Below are 22,316 nucleotides of genomic sequence, written 5' to 3'. Positions count from 1 at the left end.
ACAAAATAATTAAATAATTCTGAATTTTCTGGATACGAACTCTTCAGATTGGCTTTTCGAGGTTTTCATTTCTGGCAGAGCTTGTTTGTTTGTCTGTGCATCTCTGTGTGTTTGAGAAAAGGAATGTGTGCCAGTGCCTGGTTTATTGGTGTTCACATCACTCTGACCTCGGGGTGTAAAGGGCTGTTTCTTCACCAGCTCAGGTTACACACCTCTCCACCCTCGGAGAAAGCAACACGGAGGTGACCACTGCCTGAAATCTTACATGCAAAATTAAGAAATGAATCAAATTTTCACTTCACCACACATTTGGCACCTATTATGACTTGTTTTGTATTGGCAAATAAAAGTTCAAATGGAGACCAAATGCACTTTTCACTCACACTACACATAAGTAAACACATACTTAAGTATAAAACAGAGTCGTTATATACTCATGACCTTAGAAACATATCGGGAATTGATCTTGTCAGCGCACATTTGACCCCTGCCCTGTAAACACAACATGAAAATATGTGTATGAGTCTCTTATTGGCAAGGACAGAGGGACACTTTACTCTATAATAAATGCTATAAATGTGAATGTCCCTGCAAGTATGACATCAGTCCCCAAAAGTGCAGTAAGAGAGATATCCTGTGGTGTGGGGGTTCAGCTCAATAATGACCATCATTGGCCTTTGCAGGTCTGTGAATGTTAATGACACCTATATTACCGAGTATTTATAGGTTTGGTTTGTGAACCTCACCACGACACCCTCCTCGTCTGCTGACGTGCTTCCTACTCATCACTAGAGAAATCTTTTAGCTTCCTTTTATGTCTATTAGCATCAGAAATAGGGTAATGGGTGTAAAGAGATGGGAACTATGTGGGTGGGTGGGGTTGGGACTCATTCATCTTATTGTTTTTCTCACTTTAAGTAGCAATCTCAGTTCCTATCTATATGATGAAGGAGAGGCTGGTATCCATCCAGTCTGTGCAGAGAACAGCAGCTGAGAAAGCTAGAAAACAGCACAGGAGCTAACTATAAATAAATGGATTAAAGGCAAAACCCCCTCCCCCTCCCCCCATACAAGCTTGGGTACAGTACATTCATAGGTTGGAAGGTATAGAGAGAGTGAGGAAGAAGGAGTCAACCATCCCCCCCCTCTTTCATCATTTCCCCACTCCCGCCACGCTGCTGCTGCCCGAGAACCCACCTTCATTAAAACTCACTAGAGGGTTATGAATGGGCCTGTCTGGCGCGCTGCACGGCCTTGAAAGCCCAGCTGGTTCCTATTACAGACTCTCACAGTGCACATGTGTGTGTGTGTGGGTGTGGGTGTAGGTGTAGGTGTGTGTAGGTGTGGGTGTGAGACAGAGAGAGAGAGAGAGAGAGAGAGCTCAGTCATCTGACACTGAAGGGTAACAGGTTCTGGTTAATCCCTGGCAGGTAGCTCTGATGAGACCCAGGATTCAGGTGCTGCCAGAGAAGTGCAGAGGTGGGGTAAGGGAGGGCAGCGACTGTCTGCAGATAGAGAAGAGGTGGAGAAGAGAGATGTAGTCCTCTTTTTCCAGCCTTATAGGGTGTCCATCTCAACCTCAAGGACCTTCATCTCCCTTTCTCCTCCCGATCCTCATCCTCCTCATCCTGGTCCTCCACTTCCTTCTTTTCATTCATCCTGCTTCCACTCTTCTTCTCTCCTTCTCTGTCTCCCACTTCCAACCCCCCAATTCACATCACTCACCTCTTTCACTACCTTTCCACTCTTCCTCTTTCACCTGCTTGCCCTTTGTGATTTATATCAAAAAAAAAGAAAGAAAAAAGAAAAAGAAAAAACTCTTTTTTTTTTTTTTTGGTCAGATATTATTTTCCTGGCTGTGATCCAAACACGAGGATGGGATATTGGGCCCCAAGCCAGACATTTTGGGCCCATTTTTATGAAAGTGTATAAATCTGAGTGAGCCGCAGAGGGGAGGTATATATGCTCAGTCCCATGGCCTTTTGTCCTCATGTTGGACTCTTATTGCAGCAGTGGGGGGTTAAGGGCTGAAATAAAACTGTTCCAATGAAGAGCCCACAGTACAGCAGCTTCATGTATCATCCAAACAAGGGTAGACTTCATGCATGTCTGAGTCTTAGTGGTCGATTTGTTAAGGAGACTAATGGGAGTTACAAGATTACCATCATTATGAATCATAATTACATCATAAATCCACGTAATCCCGTCATCTCTGAATTATATTCCTTCATAGCCTTTAATGCTGTAGGCCCACATGAAAAGAGCCCATAATGTACATTTACTCCAAAGGGGGAAAAAAATCATGACAGCATGATCGGTGTAAAAGTGCATTGGTGATATTTGAGCCATATGTGTATTGACGAATGTCAGGCTTCTTTGAGTGGCAGATGCTCGATAGCTGTACATCAGTTTGACCATGGTGACAGCGGAGCTAAAGAGATGGAAATAAGACATGTCTTCATTTATGATAGCACTTTATTTGTTGGACAGTATTGTTTGAATTACGTCCCCTCACACTGCCCACCCTCCCTCTCCCCTCTTTCTATTCCCAGGCCTCAGTAAATCGCCTCACTTGCGCCAAGCTTTACATTCTCATGCCCTCCCAACCACCAGACCCCCCTAGCATCAACCCCCGACAAACAGATTTTTTTCCCCCTCCTCTCGTTCTTTCTCCCATCAGTAACACCCTCATTCACAATAGCAACCTATAACCCCCCTCTAACCATCCTAAATTGCTGCACAGTGCAACACATGTGCTTCCAATTATGTTTTCTTTTGTGAAGAAGCGAGGCTCCTCAGACCACCGCCTCCTTCTTGTATTCACACACCCCCACTTTAGTTCACATGAACACATATGTGTACAAACCATTAGGAGCACCCTCTTAATAGTCGCACAATGCACATTCTAATAGTCTCATTGCTGAAAGGTCCTTTTGATTTGCCACCCCCGTGTTCAATGTTGTAGAGGATTTTTGATGTGATGGGTGAAATTAGTCAGTGATGATATTTTTGGAGCATATGCATTTACCTCACCAGTGTACTTTTCAAAAGATATCAGATGTAAATGTTGAAGAAATTCAGAAATGTATACACACACACACACACAAATCCACTATTCTCTGACTTAAAGCACAACAAACAGCCTAACTACACATTGTAAAGAATTACTGTATGTCCCCTGTAAATATATATTTTAACATATGCTCCCAAGATACAAACAAAAGTCATTATTGTTTGTCTCTTAGGAGCTGTTCCTGTAGTGCTCTGACTGAGTCACATGGTAGATGTGAAGACCCTCTCTGAAAGCTTGAAGTTCTGGTTGTGACCACTAGAGGAGCCCCTACAACACATGAACTCCACAGTCTGCTCAGTGACAAACACTCAAACTAGTTGCTGCTGCAGGAGGCTTTTCATTTGCCACACTTCAGTGAAATCCTTGCAATCAACTTTGCAATCATCTTCCAACCACTAATGGTTACTGTGGTCTCCTCTTGCCCCCAAACAGCACCAGGAGTCTTGGAGGTCTTCCCAAAACACATTTAGTATTAGATTGTACATGAACTTTTATAAAATGGGAAAAAATCGAGCGCGAGCTCACGCATACATATGTTAGTTCATTGTTTACTGGTGACTCACATAGCAGCATTGTTTAAGTGTAGTTGTTTTCTAGGCCGCTGCTGCTGCGGCTTGTGATTGAAATTACTGTTGCCAGGGAAACGCTCTAATTTGGCTTCATTGTAGACATTGTGGTTTGAGCAACAGGTGCCTGTTATTTTTGGTTGCTTTGTTGCAGGGTGCTGTGTTCTTAAGTACCTTTGTTTGTGTGTGTATGTGCATGTCTGCAAGGATGTATGCACACAGGTTTGTGTGCTGATGTGTGTCCTACCATGCTACCTTTGCATCTTCACAGGGACAGAAATACACAGCCGCAAGCTGAGACAAGCAGGAGCAAATAAGGCTCTGCGGTTCGCCGAGTTCCACACCCATGGGATCCATAGCATTTGTTTACCAACCCCCCTTGAAGGTGTGAGTTTAAAAAAAAGAGGTTCTTTAAACCAGTGTTCGGTTCACACACGCAAATCAGACCTGAGGGAAAAAAAAAAAAAAAAAAAAATCAGGTTACCAAGTAGTTGTGTGCTCTGAATCAACCGCCACTCAACATGACCTTTCAGTTTTTCCATTCCTCTGTTTAAAAGGCTGAGGGTTTGAGCTGACAGGTAGGGTAAGTAGATGCACTCTGAATAGGATGCACAAACACCAACACTCAAACCGTGATATGAAACCGAGAGCAGTCCATACTTATTACTAATTTAAATGAGAGATGTTAAGATATCACAGGTCTTGAGGTATAGACATTGCTGCTCATAGATCCATATATAGCCTACTGAATGTTTGCAATTGTGGACTATGTTAAACCTACATAGAGCTTGAACACATTTCAGTCAACTTCAGAAAGAAGGTGTGCTGGTTCTGTTATTATAACATTAGTTGATTATATTTTTGTGCTTTATTTGAAGTTTGTCCTCTCTAGGACCATTAAGGTCTCCATAAACACTAAGATGCTAGATTGCATGTTTTGTATAGCTGCAATTCAGAAATGCATTAGAACAACATTGTAACACTGAAAAAAGGAAGAAAAAAAAATCAAATAAAGTAGAATAAAATTAATATAAAATTAGTGCTGCTGCAATGCAGTGGTACATTTTGAGTTAGTCGCCCCAAAATTCAGGAATCATTTTTTACATTTTTAATATAAATTTGATAGTGGTTCAAGTTGCAGGAAGTTGGTTCCATCTGTATGCAGCATAGTAGTTAGCAGCTTTTGACTCTGACCCGAGGCACTGCCAGCTGACTGCCTCTCTAAGATCTAAGGGACCTGCTGGGTTTATGTTTTTCCAACATATAAGAAATTCCTGCACAGTCCTGCCTGAGCAGTTAAGTCTGACAAAACAACAACAACAACAAACACACAGCAAAAATCTTAAATGTACACAGGCAGTGGTCCTAATGGTTGTTTGGAAGAGAGACTAATGGGTTTTGCACAGTTCAACATTTCAGCCATCCACACAGAAAGTGAGCATAGACAGTGGCAGGGGTGATTTTCCACCTCAAAGTTGTGTACGCTGTGCTGCAAATTCTGTGCTGGGAGCTTATTCAATTATTATGATATTACGGGTCAGACCATCACACAGCAATTTAACCTTCTGGTAAGAGCAGCAAACTCTAACAACAGAGGCAGTTAAAGCCCATGCAACCCGGTTTGCTTCGGGCATAGTCCTCCCTGTGCAGTTAAGTATAAGAAAGACATACACACACACACACACAAAAAAAAAACACATATGCAAACACACTCAAACATGCACTTTGACATACACACACACAAATGTACTTCACTCTTTCTGGTCCCTTCACACATTCAGGGCATTCAGTGATAAATGTCGAGGAACCGAGAGGGGGGTCCTCTGACCTTAGCCACTGTGTCCACCCACCACAGGCCCCAGGGAGCCCACATCCCGCTGACCTCCTGCCTGGTTGATCTATGTTTGAGAGAGAGAGAGAGAGAGAGAGAGAAAGAGAAAGAGAAGGAGAAAAAAAAAGTTCTCTTACCCTGTGACCTCTCTCCAGACCCTGAGCAGGGAGTGGGGTCGAGCCCACCACGCCACATGAGGCTCCGCTGCGTGGTGCTTTCGTTCTCTGTTATTCCAACTCTCTGGTTACAGTCCTGAACCCAAGGGGGTCTTTAACAAGGGCCTTGGGATCACGGGCCTGACTGTTAACAGCTCCAAGGTGAAAGGCCTCGGACGCTGCCCTAAGCCCTCCATGTTACATACTCCCCTGGCTTAGCAAACTCCTGGGAGACTTCAGCCTGCCTCTTGGGGTTCTCTTGTTGCCGTGCAATGCCTAGTTTGTGCCTAGCTTTAGGGAAATGGTTTTATATTACTGCTTTTGAACATTGTTAAACTGTTTCCAACATATAATTGGAGACATTCATTTTTCTCATTGAATGCATAGATAATTCAATACCTTTACCGACGATTGTCAACAGTGTTTACCTGATTCTGACGTGTCATGTAAGTCACCCTACCACCATCCATTTTATTTCCCTCTCTCACGAAATGATGGATTGCAGAAGAGAAAGTGAACTTCTAATCATTCAAATATATGCATGCTTGTCAGCTAAATATTCAGCTTTTGTTTCAGACCTTTTTCTTGACCCGACAATTTATCTTTTTGACAGTGTGGCAGTGTCAGCTCAGTGAAATTTCCATTATCTCTCAAACCATTATCTGCTTATGTACCACATTTAAACCTGTCAAAATCAATCCAAATGCGGTAATTGATGTGTGATCTGTTGCAGGCCTAAAGACCCTCTGCTCTTTTTGTCAAAATTACACTTGTCATTTTCTATCTGAAGACATGCCTCTCAAGATAACAGTTGTTCTATTCCCACAGGTGTGATTTGTCTCCCCTGTCATTTCCATTTGACTCTTCAGCTCCCCCCTCTCAGTTAATCACATTAGTTTTAAAGCATGTGCTACAGTACATATTCAGAAAAACTATTGTTGGAATATATCTAGTGTTAGAGGTGCTATTTGTAAGTTTTCTTTGCTTGTTGCTTGACAAGAGCTTTGGCCATTGTCTTTATAATACAAGAGGTTATAATACACGCTATGAGCAGCACTATGTCTTCAGGGCAGGTTGGAGGCTACAGTGATTCGCTATCAGAAAGTGATGAGGCGGGCCAGTGTTAACTGGTTAGCATGCTAACTTCAGAAGGGGGAAAGATGAGATAGAGACAAGAGGTTCCATTGGTGTTGCTTTCTATCACTGGAGATAGCTATTGGTGACTAAAGGAATGAAGTTTGATGCTGAACTCGCAACGTTTCTTTTAGACTGGTAAGTAAACACTGGCTATGTAGCGATATCAAAACTTATAAATAGCTTCTTTAAGTTTCATTTGTTCCATGGCGTCCAAACCAACTAAAATAAATTGAATATTTAATTAAAAAATTGACCCTGAAAAAAGAGGACATTATCACCCATTATCCCAATCAATAACGGATTGTGTTGTTTTTAGCCGAATAGAAAGAAGCGAACAGAAAGTTACTGCACCCACATTCATCTTGGCTTGTCAGCAGAGAAAAATTTAGCCACAGCAAAGATTATGCTGTTGTATCCATAATCAGTAAATCTCACACTCGCAGTTGGGATATGCCCTCATTTATGTCAACAACTTTTTTTTCTCATTTGTCTTTTGAACATGTACCCAATCAGATTCAACCTGTGCAAAACAGCATTGGCAGATGGTCTACGGTGATAATAATTATACTGTTGTGTCTGGCCTGGCTGAGGATTTCCTCTGGGAAGTGTCTGGCTGCAGTTGTAATGATGCTCCATTGAAACTGGGTGGAGGGCCATTGCTTAACAGCGAAACAGGCTGCTTTAGGTGAAGAGCAGGATGACCTCTTTGCTCAGACACACATACACAGGTGGGCACACACACCCACACACATACACACACACAGACCAAGGAGCCTTTTGGTTGCGTGATGCTGCATGTGTGCAACTTCTATTCAATCACAGGATGCAATGTACATTTCACCAGCGCTCTTTCTACAAATTCCATGTCTAAAGTCTTTGTTGTCTTCAGTGTTAACTATTAACTATTTTTATTTAATGCTTTTTATCTACGTAGCTGCCTGTACAGAAGCAAAACATATCTCCCTTATGATGCAACACAACACTACTTGAATAATCTTTTGATAAGACCACTTCTGTTACTGACTGTTTGCTCCTCCACACAATAGACTCTTGAATCATCATGCGCTTCGCTCTTGTTTTGCAACTGCTTACTTGCGTCTCCCATGACCCTTGTCGTTCTACTATCTCAGTCGCACAGACACATCACACCTACGCTGGTCAGCCAGTGGCCTTGCTCCCCTATTGTCTCCCATCCCTCCAGTCATGACCCCGGCCACCACACTGCAGGGGTCTGTTCCTATTTATAAAAGGGGGGTTTCCTCCTCTTGTATTGTTGCTGTTTGCCAGTACTTCCTCCTTTCATTCACTGACCTCTTCTCTACTTCCTGTTTGTGCAGTGAATCAATGGCCATCCCGAGGGTAATTTCGTAAATTTTCTTAATTACTTTGGGTAAAAAGGGTGTGGTTGAGGCTGCATGTGGAAGAAATCTGAGTCATGTCTGGATCCCCAGTGATGTGTCCTGCTGTGGTCACATTATCCTGTTGAACCAAAGTGAATAACTGTAAATTGCATTACATTAATTTGGAAAATAAATTTGGTGCAGTTTCACATTCAATGTCTTGTTCAAGGGTCCTTCAACATGTAGACAGGAAGAGCTTGGAACATAACCACCAACCTTATGATTGATGGTTCTCTAAACTGAGCTACAGCTGCCTGAAGCTGTCTGATATCAACAGAATATAAGGGAAACTGTTCTTTGACATCCTGTCAATAACATACCTAATACAATCTTTACTGTGAAACTAATCGAAGATTACTATTAAAAATATAGATAATGTTTATACTTTTCCAACAAGATAATTCTTCAACCTATCTCCAATATTTTAGAGAGATGTGGGTAAAAAAAAAGGTAAATCTACCTTTGACATCATTCCTCCTTTAACCGAACAACAAATATAATCCACCTTTACTGAAACAGTTTCATATCCTCTTTTTCGTACAACACTCACGGACTGAAATGTAAAAATGTAAAGTCCTCTTTTTTGAGTTGTTTGGCTAATACTGATGCTAACCTTTTACTAACATTGCTTATACTACTCCTATGAAATTATCTATTCATATCCTTACTCTAAGTAACTTTTCTGTAACTTTTCCCTGCCACCAAGGACCCATTATTTATCAGTTTATGAAGATCCAGGCTGGTGGTGTGCATTCGCCTCTGATTGCAGAACAGTCTGTGAGTTCCACTTCAGATCTCATGTCCCAAGAGAGACCTTTTTATAGTTTAACAGGAACCAACCCTCCCCTGTGGCTTCTACTCATCTGTGCGAATGACATAGTTTTCTTCAGAATTTATCTCTGTTATTTTCTCCTCTGTTTCATGTTTCTCACACAAAGTAATCAGCAGTCGTAAGGGAGGAGTGAGTAAATCTTTTTTTTTGTTTGTTTTTTTTTTTTTTTTGTCGTGATGGTGAGTCGAAGGGTTAAAAACTGGAGCACAATGATACTTTACAGCTTAAACTCCAAATTACAATCACATGCATACACAGCTCTGCCAGTTTTGTGCCAGCCTTTTGTTTTTCAGAAACTATGGCCTCAAGTATTTAGATGAGCAATAGAAAATAAACAATACAGTTGACACTGCAATTCAATATCAAACAATCTCCAACACAACAATGAGCTGAAGCGTGGGCATTACAAGTGAATGGCTACCACTCATGCAAACATCACTTTGTTGCCCAGTCAATGTTAAAACTATGGCAGGAAATGATGTAAATGGTGACCTGGAGAGGCACAAACATTGTATAAAGGGAGTCTCATGAGAGTCTGGCTGACAATGGATCAAAATGAGACCAGGAACAATGGAACACAAGTTACTGACAACATTCACAGCCTCGACCAGATGCTAGTGTGAGAAAAAAGAAAACGAAAAACCTGCAGTTTGATTATTTGGACCTTTGAGCTGTTGGAGCCAAGGCTACGGCCCACCTGGATGTTACAAAGCCTCATCATACAGAGATGGGAGGCTGAACTCTAACTCATGAGCTCTTATCTCATTCCGACATCTGTTTGCACTGGGTCTTCCAGATGTTTCCTGCTTGGCTTCTGCTGATTCTTAGCGGGGCCAAGGGCCTGCACACTTGCCTGTCCTCCCAGCCCAGTGTTGGTGCAAGACCTTTGGGTCCCATCAAATGTGTTTACCTAAGGCCCCAAGCTGATAGTAACCTGGCGACAAGGCTAAATCATATTCCAAATGTCATCATCTGTTAGTGGGAGAGGCAAGTTATTTTTTGATACAGGGCAAATGCTTTGGCCTTCAAGAAATGGGAGGATTTTTCACTGTACTTTCTTATCCAACGGACATTATACAACTGTATATTTTCTATCTGCTGTACTGAGGTGCAGCTAAAATAGTCAATCAAATATAATAATCAGCCAACTGCAGATTAGTCATTCAGGCCTACGTGACTCCATTCACTGCTTATTACAGTACTTAATAATGTCCTTTGTTTTGTTTAAGAGATGTATTGGATGGCAGCCAAAGTCACCTTTCCACTTAATGTAATTCCAGCCTGAAATATGAACAATAACTCCATGTTTATATTTGATGTAATATTTGATAAACAACGCTAGAGTCTAGACACGTAGGCTACAAAACCTTAGTATGAGTCAATGTAGCATCATGCCTCAGTAGGATGAGTACTGACAGAAACTGGAAACATTGTTGAAGCAATCAATCATTATGTGACCATGTGAAGTAGGATTGACTATCAAGAACCACTTGAGAATGTTTGTCTATTGCGAATATGAATTTGTTAAAGCGGCTAAAAAACCATAAAAATAACCTCAGTGTTTCAATTCACTCTCAACACTCATGTCAGCTCAGTTTGAAGGAGCTATTTGTAAGTTTTGCTAGTGCTACATAGCCAACTTTAGCATTAACAGCTGTTTACTTACCAGTCTAGAAGAAATGTTCTGAGTTCAGCATCAAACTTCATTCCTTTGCTCACCAAGAGCTGTCTCCAGGAATGGAAAGCAACCCTTTTGTTTTGCTTCTATTTCTATCTATATTTATTTCCTCTACTGAAGTTAGCATGCTAACCAGCCAGCACTAGTCCTGCTGGCCTGTCTCTTTTTTTTCCGATACTGAATCACAGTCTACTACGCTGCTGAAAAAGTAGCGCTGCTCAGAGGGCGTATTATAAGCTCTTGTTTTGTAAATGCAATGATGGCGTTAGCTCGCGGCAAGACTGGTAAGTAAACAGCTGATGCTGGTATACAGTATAAAAAAACTTACAAATAGCTCCTTTAAGGTGACACACAGAGCAGAGAGACCAGAAACTCCAAATTAATACTAATGTTGCAGCTGAATGAACATAATATGTAACTGTATTTTAAAACTGTAGAACTGAACATTTGCCTTGTTTATGGTAAAATAGAGATTATTTATATTTTGATCTTTAATTTAACTTTCTTTTAACTATCTTGTCATCTATGATAAATGGCTGTTTATAGTAGCCTAACTTGGAAGCTGAAAATAAATGTGAACATATTTTGGCTTCTTTTCTTACTCAGATAATACACCAAGAATCTGAAGCATAATTCATAAGAAACAGAACAGTTGTAATCAAAAATTAACAAATGATACCTGACACTGAATGTCACGTTTGGGTCTCACATATTGTACAAACTGCATTGCACTTTGGATAAAAGCTTCCAACAAATAGTATCTTTCACCCATGCAGTAATATGATGTTTTCTTCAGGCTTTATCAGTGGTTCACTGGGTAGTCAACTATTACGTTTCTTAATCAGTGTCTCATCACATACATATATCGTGTTGTGGAGTTGTTTGTGAACTAATAAGATGTTGCATCTCACACCCAACCTTGGAACTACTTACTTAGTAATACTACTACTTCTACTACTACTACTACTACTTAGTGTCCCCACAGACTTGCCCAAGCTTTGACTTTCTGTTTCCAGTGGCGAAACTGAGATGTACAGGGTTTCTATCTAAGCAGTGCAGGGATTAGGGTTTTCCTGCAGCTTGATAATAGTCAGAGATGGTCTCTTACAAGATGCTGAGTTACTCTATCATCTCTGACAGCTATGGAGACTGTTTGCCTATCTCCTGTCTCGCCCTCCTCTCCCTGATATACTTCCTTTCCCAACTTTCCACCTAACCGTCTTCCCTCATAAACCACCCTCCAACTCATCCCAACCTCATTCAAACTGTTCTTCCTCTTTACCCCAAATCCCTCTTTTATCTGTCTTTCCTCATCCTCCTGCTCTCTGAACCAATGCTGGTGCAGCAATGGAACAATATTTAATGAAGTTGGACATTTAGCATAATTTATCATCACATTTTTTTTTATCAAAACATGAAAGTAAACAGACACAAAATGAAATTTTATTATAGATTTTAGAAGCTAATTTAATATCATTATTGTTTCATCAACTTTTAATTACTTTTTTTTTGACTCGGAGAACTAACACATACCACTCCCTTGACACTTTCTCATAACTGTTCTGTATTCATATGTAAAACACTAGCTTCTGTGTTCGGAAAATGACAGCAGATATGGTGTCTGTCGCAGCAGGCTGCAGCGCTGCAAGGTGAAGTCTGAAGACGAGAAGCCGTAGCACATATTATATCATGAACTGAGTTTCTGAAGCCTGGAACATCGTAGAGACATTGTTTGATGGTTTGTTAAATGCGTAAGTGCCACTTCTCTTCACCCACACACACACACAAACAAACCAGAACCCAGCACCACCCCTGACTCACAGCGGTTAATTGATTTTTTTCTTTTTTCTTTTTTCTTCGTTATCCATGTCATAGATTACAAACATTTCAGGTGAAGAATGATTGTTATGTGCAGGGCTAGGAGTGTAGTTGTCATTTTGCAGTAACACAACACCATTGCCATTTTTTCCCATGCTGGCTCATTTGAATCATTTTCAGAGAAAAGAAACTTTGACAACACGGTTCAATCATCGTGAAATGCACTGACAAATAGTATGACAGAGAAGTATCGTTTGTGTACATGATTGTCTGTCAGGTCAGTGTGACAAAGATACACTGTATAGATGCAGCAAAATAAACTGTAGCCTGTCTTATGCTGTCTATGTAAATCTGTTATCAATTTTGAGTTATTTCTAGTAAGCTTCTATTCCTGGTGAGTTACAGTGCTCACACCACTGGCACTGATATACATTGGCTTTCAGGCAATGGGATCTATTTAATATCCTCCTACGTTTCATTTGAATTATAAGGATCAGAGCATATTTATAGGATGTACTGCCAAGATGTGTGATTTTTTCCAGACCGTTTGGCACAAGGCTTTGCAGAGTGCCCTGCAGATGGTTCTTTTATTCACCTTATCTGCCTTTCTTCCTCTTTTTTTCTCATTTTTCTTTCATAAAATGCTCCAGCTCAGTCTTTTTTGGAGAAAGAAAGAGGAAATCCATCAGATCTGCAGTGGTGCACCGTACCTCTGGGCTCATAAATTGTACATGCCTCAAAGTAGCAGGAAGTACAGGCCTAATAGGGTGTATCCTCCAGGTTTCCTGTTAGGTTAACCCACTGGGTCTAGGGTATTCTACCTTGCTATTGGATCATAAGACACAAACCCCCTCTTGCCCTAACACTTAAAATGAATGGGCCCATAATTCAGTCAAGCTGCAAAGTCACCACTGAACGTTTTTTTTTTTTTTTTTTTTTAAACTGTGTTGTATTGTATTGTATTTGCGTAACATGTATTTTACAGAAACATACGCCTCCAAACCTCAAGCTATTTTTAATGCTGTGGTTAGTATTGTTACCAGAGAGCAGTTGATCTGTGAGGTGGGAGGATCTCATTCCAAACAGGTCATGGTGATACCGTTAACGTCTCGCTTGCATGGTAAAGAATGATCAAGAAAACACACTTGTCAACCAGCTATTGGATTTCTGTATCATTATAGGAATCACACTCGTTCAGATGCACACATGCAGACACTTTTTCACTGCTTGATTCAATTGTCAGCTCTTCGCTTAGTCTCTAGGGGATGAAGTGTGGCTGGCATTGAAAGGGTTAGATCTGAGCGCAGGAAACTCCAGCTCAGAGCACAGAGAGAGAGAGAAACAGAGAGGTGATCAGGTGCCCCATCTGGATCCAATCCCACCTGGGCCCAGATAAAAATAGAGGATGGGTGATGTGCCATAGGCGCACCGGTCCTTCTTAAAAGGTGTTAGGGGGAGGAGGTCCGTGTGGGTCTTGATGCTGACCCTTAATGTTCTCCGAATTTTAAAATAATCATTTTTTATGTTAATTTTATTTAACATGACTGCTCAAATAAAATAAAAAAAAAAAGTGAGGCTGTAGGAGGCCGTCTGCCTGTCTCCCCCCCTTGGCCTCCTTGCCCTTTATCTCTGTCCTGGATGGGTTGCAGGTGTTGGGAGAGGAGTGCTGCACCACAATCCCATTTCCCAGCAGCTGCTATAGTTGGTTCGGCTGGTGAGGAGATGGCCACGGTTTCATCACTGAATTGAGTTAGGCCTTTGAACCATGGGGGTCATTCCCCTTGTGCCTCTTTTCACAGATAAAATGCTCAGATAGGACATGTTGAAAGGATATGTTTCCAATTTGACTCGTGCCACCCTTATCCCTCTCAGCCCCCTCCTCCCCATCATCTTTCTTCCTATCTCCCTCCCTCTGTCTGCCTCCCTGTCTGCCTCGGTGCATGTGTCAGACAGCTGATTAATTCCCCAGAGGAGAGAGGTGGAATGAGATAGAGTGGGGAACACAAGAGGTGGATTGATAAATCATCTCTTTATTCATCCACAGGTAAATAAAAAAACATGGCAGTGCTCAGAAATACATAGATCTCCCCCCTGACACCCACAGATGCTCTGCATTAATGTCTTCCTGGCTTCAGTGTAAGATGATAATTTATAAACTGCTTTTACATGCAGACCCCAGGGATGACTCTTATCTCTGCTGCACTCGCATGTGTCTAGTTTCTCAAGAGGGATTTTGTGTGTATGTAATTCTAAGACACATTTATAGTTAAAATAGCAGAAGTCTAAACTACAATACAACAAAAGAGTATACCCTCGGTCAATATCATTAAAATGTTAAGTAACAACAAATCCTGTTCACTTAATACAACTTTATTTGTTTTTAGCCAAAGGCCAAGAAGAATGAAACCAATTAATTCGAAAGACATTTGACTAATTAAAATATAATGAAAGGCCCATATTTCAGAACCATATGCGACTAAAGGCAGGTACACTCGTCATTAGTCAGATTCTATTCCGTTTTTTTCCACCATTGATGACTGATTAGATCCTCCTGGGCATGGATGGTACCAGTCTTGCAAATCTGTGAAGAGATATTCTGCCATTCTTCACAGATGATTCTTTTCAGCTGCTCTTTGCTGCAGGGAATTTGTTGCTTTTCCTTCTGCTATACAACACTCCAGAGGTGTTTTTATTGGATTCAAATAGTTCATTGTTGTTGTTTTTTTTTAAGTGTTTTTCTTCTTTAAAAACTGCAGTGTATTTCATTTGTATTCATTATCTGATCTAAAAATGTCATCTCCCCTACACCTTTTGCTCTCATGCGGCCCCATATCAGTACACTCCCACCTCCATGTTTCACGTCAGTAGGTTTAACTTAAACTGACAACTCATTACAAAAGCCGCTTGATTTTAGTTTGAGTTTATCATGCAATCAAAAATGTCCGAGATGAGTTCAAATGTGCACAGCCTGCTCCATGAATGGAGTGGAATGACAGGATCAGGAGTAGCGCAATGTTGTGGGCACAAAGACCTCAGACTGCAGTGGAGTCAAGAAATTTGCCATCTGAATAATTATTAGTAAGTAAGTTAGTAAGTATGTTTTTCCAAGGCAGTCTGTGAAGTTGGTACTTCAGTATGTGGTTAGAAAGAGACATTGATGGGGCGTCGTGTGGCGAAGTGGTCTAAGCAGGCGCCCCATGTGTAGAGGCCAAGTCCTCGCTGCAGTCGGCCCCAAGTCCTCGCTGCAGTCGGCCCCGGCTCGAGTCCTGCATCGGACGGTCTTTACTGCATGTCATTCCCCCTCTCTGCCTCCCCATTTCCTGTCTCTCTACTGTCCTGTCAAATAAAGGCATAAAAAGCCCCAAAAAATATACTTTAAAAAGAAAGTGACATTGATGATGTTAGTTTACATTACTCACAGAAATATGGTTAATATCTCAGCCCGTGGTAGCCAACATTGGCTAGCTAGGGAGTTAGCCAATACATAATTCTAGCTGTTGAATTAGAGTTCAGCGACCTCATCTAAGAGCACCACTGTTTGATTGAAGTGAATTCCCACGCAATTTAGAGTTTTGTGACATTTTAGTGTTATTAGTCCACCTGAAATGACCCACATGTAGGGAGCGTGACAAAGGCCCAGGACCGTTGCGGATGTATCAGCTCTTGTATGTTTTAGCGAGAAGTGACTTCCCCTTGTGGTAACATTCGGAACTTCTGGTACATTAAAGAATCCAGTGTGCCCTCAAACTCAAGTGGTCTCTTCAGCATTCTTCTTCAGTGTGCAGGCTGCAGTTCAGCATGTACAGGAGGTTTAAAAGACTGCGAGTACGCAAGAGCTACAAGAGCTGATATCAGCAGCATCCGAGTATAGTTGAGTCGAGTATGTGGGAAGGTTTTCACGGGTTTGTATTGGTTTGTATTACTGTGCAGTCTCAGCAGCATGTTTTCCCCTATGGTAAGCCCCTAGGCCTAGGGGAAAACGTGTGCTCAAAGCAGGCTAAACTTTATCAAGCAATATTCAGGTGAGTTTGTAACACTATTATGGTTGTAATGCTTTCATTTATGTAGCTGGAAGTTAGTTTTGTAGCAGATAAAAGGTGAGTAGGCGGGAGAAGCTGAAAGCTGTTGTCAGTGTTAAACTTAGAGTGCAGGCATACATCTATTTCCTGGAGGCAGTGTGTACCAGCATGAACTTGATTCACATTGAACTCGCTGAAATACAAGTAGAAAAGCTTAGTTTGTTCATTTTGGGCCTGACCTAGCTGCAGCTGTGTTTTGGCTTATGTTCAGTAGTGTAGTGATGTGCTTGTATCCTCTCCCATCTTTTTGAAGTCTCACAATCTGGTTTCTTATTTGTTCAGGCAATTCCTTACCATGTGGAGCCATGTTGCATTAGACACATCCCAGGGTGTGCTGTTTTAGTGAATACTGAAAATTAAATGAAACCATTATCAAACCGCATTTGTCTTTCATTTACATCCTCCCTGTGGAGCAAATGTCTGTGTCATCACTATTAATCTATTGACACACATATGGGACTACGCTCATCTGATGACATCTCATCACGATGAAAAACAAACTGCTGTAAGTATTTACAATTGCTCTCACAGGTTCAGACCCAGCTCCACGCTCTCTTCAACACCAAAGCCCCTTTTTACAACTGCTATCAACACAGTGATTATTATTCCTCACTCTTCTGTAAACACCAACTTGTGGCTGTAATGAATGTATTCCGTGCATATTTCTTCCTGTAAATGTTTTTCTAATTATATTTAACAAGGTATGAAATATGCAACAGTGTGAGAATTGTGTTATGTCAGTTAATCGAAACGCCCAAGAGGCTTTTGAATTTTCCTTTCGAGCAATGCTTTTTCTTCTCACCACCTGCTCTCCCCCCTCACCCCTCTCTCTCTCTCTCTCTCTCTCTCTCTCTCCTCTCTCTCTCTCTCTCTCTCTCTCTCTCTCCCTCTCCCTCTCCCTCTCTCTCTCTCTACATGCATGTATGCACACATGCATACAGTGCAGGTGAAATTCAAACTAACTGGAGGTAACTGCATCAAGCATGTCGGCTCTTGTTTGCAGTGTAAGGTAGTGATATGTTGGGGGGTTTTTCAGGAACAAGAAGTATGAAATTCAGTTGTTAGTTTGGCATTTTGTGAGTTTGGCTTCTTTGTTGTTTTACCAGAAGTTGGTTGGGAGGTTTATATAAATTTAATTAGTGAAGGATCTGAGGAGAGACTGGTCCAGACTCGTTAATTTGGTCGAGGGGCAGGAGGGGCAGGGGGGACTCAGGTAGCTCAGCCAAAAGAGGAGAAATATGCCTTCTGATAACTGCAAAGTTTTCTTGGGTCTTAGCTGGCTCGCTAAGCCACTGATAAGGCTGCATTCAGGAATCACAAGCATTTGAAATGTGTATAAACCCTGCAGCTTTACTGTAAGGACAGGACCTTTAGAGTGCTGCCTTCAGGTGGGGCTGAGCTAGCTATTCCTCTCTTCTGAGAGCAACTCCTGTCCAAACACCTCCAACACCCACCACTCACTGTGCACTTCTTTACCTGGTCTCCCTGGTGTTGTCCCTCACTTATAAGTCCCTTTGAATAAAAGCATTAGCAAAATGAGTAAAATGTCAAATGTAAATGTTGACTGGTAATTTGCCTTGTGTTTATCACTGTAACCATAACCGCAAAGGACCTCTTACCTTAGGGCTTAAATACTGAATTCAACTGAAATCACAATCTTTTCCCAATCCTAACCAAATAGTTTTGTGCCTAAACCTAACCAAACTATACCTGTTCCACAACCTTAAACACATGTTTATTATTGTTACCATGACCACAAAGTGATGAATGGGTTGGTAGGGACAAATGACTTACATGGCCGTTTAGGCTAGAAAAAAAAACAAAAAAATGCTCATTGACAAGGTATTCATTTGCTCATTTATTTTCCTCTATCCATTCATGGCACGTTTTTATAGTTACTGTATACTGAGGCAGTTTACAATACCTGGTAAAGGCTAAGGAAAAACTGTCATGTCACAAGACGTGTTTATTTTTTTAACTATTTAACAAGAGCCAAAATCTTTACCTAACCATAATGAAAGTGTTTCAGTACTCTTAAACCTCACCACATGTGGGATGCAGGACCCAAAACCCAGTCCTCCACTTTGTCCGCCCACCACTCTGACCACCTTCCCACGACCTCTGCGACTTCTGCACAGGAACATAATAACTTGTGGAAATAGAAAACAAGTTTCCAGTGAAGATAATCCAATTTAATAATCAAATTTGAAAATTCAAGTTATTACTATATGAACATATTTTCTAGGAGACTGAGTTCTAAATAGAGAAAATGTGACATGCGGGTGTGGAGAATTTGGAGCTGGAGTACATGGTGCTGGGCTGAGTAATGAAAAGTAATGTAACAAGTAGTGTGCAGTAACTACTTTTGTTGTGTAATAATTTATAAATAATTCGATTTTCAATTAACTTGCCCAACACTGCTTGTCTACCATCATAATCAAAATCAGTAACATTTAATAAAAGCACTCAGAAATGTCATCGGGATTCCTTAAGCTCAAAAGCTCACTTTCAAAGTAGCTGCCATTATTGTTGTTGAGGCGCCTGTCGGTATGAACCAGCCTGCTTTGGCAGGGAGGAGATGACTGTGTTGGAACATTATGTTTATACAAGCAGTGTACCATGCTGTTGAACTTACAGTTAATGAATATGCAGCTCTTTGAACTTTTATATTGCCAAATAGCAACTATTTTGTTAAACGTCTGACCAAATTAGTTAAAAAAAAAAGGCACCATCAAAGTGAACTGAAGTGGGCCAAAAGTCAGTTGTTGTGTTTTGAAATAATACTCCTCCTTGGTAAATGACAGTGTATAACAGGCAGTGGTAGTAAGTCAGTCAGATACGTTCAATCAAAACAAAGGATGTCTCAGTTTCTATGTTTTTTTTTTTTTGTTTTTTTTTCGTGCAGAGCAGTTGTTTGGTGGAGGATTGTGGCGCAGGGCCCATCACAGAGCTGATATTTTAGTTAAAGCTGGTTGAAGGTGCTCAGCTCTGCGGGTGCAGCAAAAAATTACTTCTGGGGTGGAGTTTCTGATAAAGGTGGTTTCCTGTATTTGCTTCTTTTAGCGAGGGACTCTGTGTGTGTGTGTGTGTGTGTATAAAGAGAGAGAGAGAGCTGTTGAGAAAAGCAGTTCCAGCTAAACAGAAAGTGTAGAGGATTGTCAAATCAGCAGAGTGTATCCTCTTGGCCATTCCAGAGTCTTAGAGTGTGTGTGTGTGTGTGTGTGTGTGTGTGTGTGTGTGTGTGTGTGTGTGTGTGTGTATATCCGCGAATGGAGGTATATGTGCGTGCCAATATGCATGTGCGACCACTCCACTTCTAATGCACTGTGTTTACAACTGTAGAGTAAGTTGCTAATGGTTGCCTGGTCAATGACCCTCAAAACAGACTGCCTCCACCCTGTCTCCTCCTGCTCAGCAGGCCCTATCTGTGCCACCACTGCCGCCCACACTCTCATCTGCTGACAGGGAGGGGAGACTGAGTATGCAGAAACTGAAAGTGCTGTAGCAGCTTTAGTTACTTTACACACACATTGATTTCTACTGCACGAGTAAGACTGCACTCTTTTTTTTCCTCCAGTAATTATTATTTTAACATGAGTTTTACAGTATTTTTAACACTGAGTTATTGCCGTACATCATCAGGATTCACTTTGGACATTTTATTTTAGTTCAAATAAAAACGGGAAACCGCTAGCAGTAATTTATTATTGAAATTTGGTGATGTAATGTAGCTGCACTAAACTCGCAAACATTCTGAGTTGACCATTCAATTTAGACATGATACATGTACCGGTGGTCAGACTGATTACACCAGTCATAACGGGGACAACTTATAAACATACATGGTTTACTAAATCCCACCAGTTACAACTGTAACCAGAATTAGTTTATCGACTTTATAAACTGCTGGGTGAAAGGAAGGCTGTACATGAAGTTACAAGTCAAACAGAGGGGCTGTTTCGCTGCTAAGTTTTTTCTGTATGTTAACAGAAATATGTAGTGTTGTGTAATAGTCACATAAGAATAAAAAAGACTAATAGTAACTTACTTACTTTATGACTGTATACTTTTAAAAGTGTAATAATGTCTAATGAATCAATTTGTTAGTTTTGATTCTGAAGCTTCCCACCAGTCAATCTGTGACCAAAAATAAAGCACATATTTATATATATTTTAATCACTAGAATTAGGTAAAAAAAACATGAGTACTTAACTAAATAACACTATGTGCTCTGTTAGCAAATAGGACTAATCGGTGCAACAAAATCAAATGCTGTAATTAATTTCAAAAAGTCCACCCCCCATGACAGGGAAGGTATGCAGCAATGTCAGCAAGAGCTCCACATGTTGCGTAGGCACACAGAGTTGTTAATATTATGCAGTTGTCTGATGAGTCATTTCAAAAGGATGAGTACAGTTTATCTTTCGATATGGGAATAGACAAACATGGCTTTTACAACAGGAAAACACTGATGTTAATCTAATGTAGTTACTATCTCGACAAGATCACAATAAACATTTTGTTCAAAATTCAAGAGAAGTGTCACTGTGCTCCGCTTCGTGTCAGTTTGTTATCACCTGACAGTGAGTTCCCTCTCACCGCACATCAGCTGTCCTCAGACTCAGTGCACTGGGCTGAGTCCTTCACCACACATTTGCTTTGAGTCTCTTCTCTCCTCTCTGTCCATTTCTCTCTCTCTCTCGCTCTCTCTCGCTCTCGCTCTCTCTCTCTCTCCCTCTCTCTCTCTCTGCTCGGTTAGTGACTACAGGGGGAGATGGTGAGAACAGTGGGCCCTAGCCTTTCCCAGCCACAGCCCAGAAGATTGCTGTGGAGCAAGGAGCCCACCTCTTGCCTCAGCCCCCGGCCCCCCGGCCCCCCGGCCCCCAGTGATGTGGGAAAAGCCTGGGAGGGTGTCCCACTGAGCGCGCTCAGGCAGTTGTCCCAGGCTCCAAACCTATCACTGCAGGCCTCTCAGTGGCAGCACCAGTCAGGCCGAGCTTGTTAAAGGCAGCTTTCTTCATGAGTGTTTTCTTTGCCATGTTGTTTCACCTTGCCTCAGACCAAACAGAAAGTGCCACACAAGTTGCAGTCGGAGTCACTGAGGTTTAGTTGCGCCAGTGAGTCGTGACTTCTTGTTACCACTTTAAAAGATTTGTGTAAACATCTGTTTGGCTTCCCTGAAACAGTCACGAGAAGGTTATTGATTGACACAGTTTTAAGAGTTGTTTTCCAATCTTAACTCTGTTTTTTTCTCTTCTTGTTTTTTTTTTTTTTTTTTTTTTACTGCTTTTGCATCAAGCAACTGTTAAAATCATTACTGCAATAAAGTTGAAGTGTGATGACTCTGATGGCCAAAATCTGAGAATTACACAACATCCATGTGGAACGAGAGTGATCGCATGGTGGCTCGGTGAGTAATCTCTGGCTAGTTTCAGTGCGTTAAACTGATAAAGAGCAGGAGGATCTGTGTTGTGTCAAATCCTATAACAAGCCAAACATACACACACACATTCTCACACACACACACACACACACACGCGCGCAGATAAAACAACTTTACACCAATGCAGAGGATGAGAGTGCCAAAATATGGGAAAAAGAGAGGAATAAAGAGAGATCATTGACCTTCATCTGGGTTTAGAAAGCAATATCATTTTAAGATCCTTGCATGTCTCCAGCAGAAGTCCTTGCCATGGGAATGGAGATATTGTTCCACAGCTTACACCTCCTCTGTCATAATGTTTTC

General features: G+C 41.3%; 1 long non-coding RNA gene across 1 annotated transcript in view; it reads left to right on the top strand.

The window, feature by feature from the left end:
• Positions 1 to 21,912, top strand: part of LOC130168385 (uncharacterized) — a 36,154-nt gene extending 14,242 nt beyond the window's left edge. The window contains exon 2 of the long non-coding RNA XR_008827424.1: positions 21,330 to 21,912. This is a non-coding gene — a long non-coding RNA (uncharacterized LOC130168385). The remainder of the gene's footprint in view (positions 1 to 21,329) is intronic.
• The last annotated feature ends 404 nt before the right edge of the window (positions 21,913 to 22,316 follow it).

The sequence above is a fragment of the Seriola aureovittata genome, chromosome 4 (genome assembly GCF_021018895.1).
Source record: "Seriola aureovittata isolate HTS-2021-v1 ecotype China chromosome 4, ASM2101889v1, whole genome shotgun sequence".
Classification (NCBI taxonomy): Eukaryota; Metazoa; Chordata; class Actinopteri; order Carangiformes; family Carangidae; genus Seriola; species Seriola aureovittata.
This window is presented reverse-complemented; position numbering and strand designations above follow the sequence as displayed.